Below are 4,098 nucleotides of genomic sequence, written 5' to 3' on the forward strand. Positions count from 1 at the left end.
TCACAATTACTCCACAATCATAGCACAAAAGCAGCCAAAGACGATACAGTAGCCCTAACAGGTTTGGCTCAGTGGATAGAGCGTCGGCCTTCGGACTGAAGGGTCCCAGGTTCGATTCGGGTCAGGGGCACGTACTGCAGTTGCAGGCTCCTCCCTGGCTTGAGCCCTGCTCGGGGCTAGTGCAGGAGGCAACAATCAACGTGTCTCTCTCACATTGATGTTTCTCTCTCTGTGTCTTTCCCTCTCTCTTCCACTCTCTCTAAAAATCAATGGAAAAATATCCTCAGGTGAGGATTAACAAAAAAAGAAAAGAAACATCAATGATGAGAGACAATCATGGATAGGTTGCCTCCTGCACAACCCCCTACTGGGGATCGAGCCCACAACCAGGGCATATGCCTTGACCAGGAATCGAACTGTGACCTCCTGGTTCGTAGGTCGATGCTCAACCACTGGGCCATGCTGGCTGGGCAGGCCTTCTTTTTTAAAATTCTAGTAAGGGAGAGTTTTAGTCCACAGTTGCTTGAACGTCTACCCAGAAGTTCTTCTTTCTTCTTCCTGAAGCCAAACCCACAGTCTTGTTTGGTTTAACTTAGGCCTGGGGGCCCCACTCTTACTAGTGTTTGCTTTAGGAATGGGCATGTAACCCAATGGGGTGGGGATAGGAAGAGGCATCTCATAAGGTTTCTGGAGGAAGTGTTCTTTGTTCTCAAAAGGGCACACAAAGTGCTGGCGTGGCTCAGTTGGTTGGGCTTTGTCCAGTGCACTAAAAGGTCGCTGGTTTAATTACGAGTCAGGGCTCTCTAAAAATTAATAGAAAAATGTCCTCAGGTGAGGATTTTTTAAAAAGAGAGAGAAAAGAAGGAAATTCTGCCATATCAACTTAGATGGCTCGATCCCCAGTGGAGGACATGCGGAAGGCAGTGATCAGTGTTTCACTCTCACATCCTGAGCTGCCTTGTAAGACTTCGTATTATGGGAAATGACAAATGCCCTTACTGCTTAAACTAATTTGAGTCAGAGTTACTAATTATTGCAGCAGAAAGTTTGCCTGGTTAAGATGGTTATACGGTGAATCCCTGGTGAGTAAACTTTTGTAAGATCCCTGAGTCACTCTAGTATTACAGGTATAGACGGATCTGATGGCCTAATCCAAGGAGGGCCTCTGACCTAAGTCATGACTGCTTTTTGAATAGGCTTTGCACCAAAAATTGAGTGAGAGGCTTCTAGGTGACCTGGGGGTGCGGGGTGTTAAACAAAAACAGTATTCATTTTCAGAAGGAAAGATGTCCAGAGGAACCACTATGATGATGGACAGGAAATAAAAACATGGAAACAGGGACCTGAATGGGAAAACACAATGGTTCATGCTTTTAAACCAGTTTTTAAAGCTTTAGTTTTGTGTTAGGAAAGGGGGACTTGGAATCCAAGGGTTCTGTCCACTGTCTGTATCATTAAAAGGTGGTTTTAGCCCTAGCTAGTTTGGCTCAATGGATAGAGCATCGGCCTGCGGACTGAAGGGTCCTGGGTTGGATTCTGGTCAAGGGCACAAGTGGGCTCAATCCCCAGTAGGGGGTGTGCAGGAGGCAGCCGATCAATGATTCTCTCTCCTCATTGATGTTTCTATCTCTCTCTCCCTCTCCCTCCCTGAAATCAATAGAAATATATATTTTTTTTTAAAAAGGAGATTTTACATGTATAGAAATTAGAGTACAAAGAAGAGAATTATAAGGTATGTTCTCCCTCAAGTAGAGATGGTGATCACAGGGGTTGATGCAAACACTCATAACATGTAAGCATTAAGTCTCCGTTGTTTTTAGGTGAAGATTTCTAGTTCTGGCTCTGTTATAGAATGACCATCCTGCCTCCCATTATGGCACATAAGTTATATGGCATAAATGGTATGGTTATTGATTGAAAGTTATTTTATACTTTGAATCAAACTATTACTATTACTTAAAAGGCAGGGTCTCTCGCCCTAGCCAGTTTTTCTCAGTGGTTAGAGCACTGGCCTGCAGACCAAAGGGTTTGATTCCCGGTCAATGGCATATACCTCGGTTACAGGCTTGATCCCTGGCCCTGGTTGGGGCATGTGCAGGAGGCAAACAATGGATGTGTCTCTCTCACATAGATGTTTCTCTCTCTCTGTCTCTCCCCCTTCCTTCTGCGCTCTCTAAAAATCAATGGAAAAAATATCTTTGGGTGAGGATTAACCAAAAAGAAAGAAAAGAAAAGAAAATGGAGATTTTTCTCCCCACTCTCACCTACTCATTTTAAGATCTACACACTTTTTTTTTTTTTAAGGTACAGTGTTTGCCTTTTTTTTTTTTTTTTTTACCAATTTCAGAGAGGAAGGGAGAGGGAGAAAGAGATAGAAACATCAATGATGAGAGAGAATCACTGATCTACTGCCTCCTGCACGCCCCCTACTAGGGATCGAGTCCGCAACCCAGGCATGTGCCCTTGACTAGAATCGAACCTGGGACCCTTCAGTCCGAAGGCTGACGCTCTATTCACTGAGCCAAACCAGGTAGGGCAAGATCTACACATTTTTAGAGTATGGAGGTAAAAGCCCAGGAAAAAGCTGAACAATAATAAAAAACACATAAATGATGCTCAATATGTGCCAGGCACTATTCTAAGCACTTTACATGTATTTGCTTGTTTAATAATACATGAAGCACTGATAGAATGATAAAGTAACTAGCCCAAGGTAACTCAGTTAGTCAATTGACTGAGCCAGCATTTGAACTCAAGCAATACAGCTTCAAATTCTGAGCTACTCAAATTGTACCCGAGACTAATATATTATGAAAGTATTTTGGGGATTGGTGAAAACGTGCTGATGTTGAATCACAAAAGGCACTAGGCCTGGACCATTTAGTTTACCCTAGGATGGACATCATCTATCACCCTAATATGTTCAACTTGGGGGTTAGGGGGTAGGCAAAGGGCCAAAATGAAATTCCACTGACAGAGGGATCTAAGTAAGAGTTTGTACTGCCTTTGAGGATGTGCTTTCTTGCCTGTCCAGTTCCTGGGGTGGTATTATCAATAATCGGGCACCAGTAGCCTAGAGGTTTTACTCGATAGTCATTCGTTCAATAAATATTTGAGCATCAACTCAAGGCCACGAATTGTGCTAGGCCCAGAGTTGAACAGGATAGACAAGATCCTCACTTTCTTAAAATTTACATTCTAGCCCAACCGGCGTGGCTCCAGTGGTTGAGTGTTGACCTATGAACCAGGAGGTCACAGTTCGATTCCAGGTCAGGGCACATGCCCATATTTCGGGCTCAGTCCCCCAGTGGGGGACGTGCAGGAGACAGCCAGTCCATAATTCTCTCTCATCATCGATGTTTCTATCCCTCTCTCGTCCTCTCTGAAATCAATAAAAGTATAAACAAGGGGGGAATGAAAGAGTAACTCAGGAGAAGCAAGCTGAACCCCAGCAGGCAAGGTCCTTAAGGCCACGCCCAAGAGGTGTCTGTATTTTATTTGCATTCATTCAGCGCCAACGGTGACATTACCTCAGGCTGTACTTCCTAGACCACTTCATCCTGTTAATCCAACCTTCACAACCCCACTAGTGCCCGTGGGGTTATCTGGCCACTCCGTGTCCCTTAGCCTACGAGGACACCTCAGGCCGGGGTCACCCAATCTTTATCTGCGGTCGCTTCAGCCCCCGCGGTCATCTCCTTCCCGAGCCACTTCACAGGCTACGCGGCCCTGTCTCCTCGGCCGGCCAGGTCACCTCAGCGCCACGCCTCCCTGGCCGAAGATTCGGCTCGCACGCTACGCTTTGTTCCTAAAGCAGGTTTCGAAATGCCGCTCCCTCCCGGCTCCAGCTGTTTCCCTGCCAGCGCTAGGAGACCCGGGAGTGGCAGCGCCCCCGGCGGCGTACCACGACCCAAGAAGGGAGTGCCCGCCGCCGCCGCCGCCGCCGCCGCCGCCGCCGCAAACTCCTCCGCCTCCTCCCGGAACGCGGGAGCCTGAGCGAGCGGCGCACGCCCCGATCGTCACGACCACGCTCCTGATTGGCTGAGCCGCGATACGTCACGGGGAGGGCTCCGGCGGCAGCTGGGAGCGGAGACCGCG

Source organism: Eptesicus fuscus, chromosome 23 (genome assembly GCF_027574615.1).
Source record: "Eptesicus fuscus isolate TK198812 chromosome 23, DD_ASM_mEF_20220401, whole genome shotgun sequence".
NCBI lineage: Eukaryota > Metazoa > Chordata > Mammalia > Chiroptera > Vespertilionidae > Eptesicus > Eptesicus fuscus.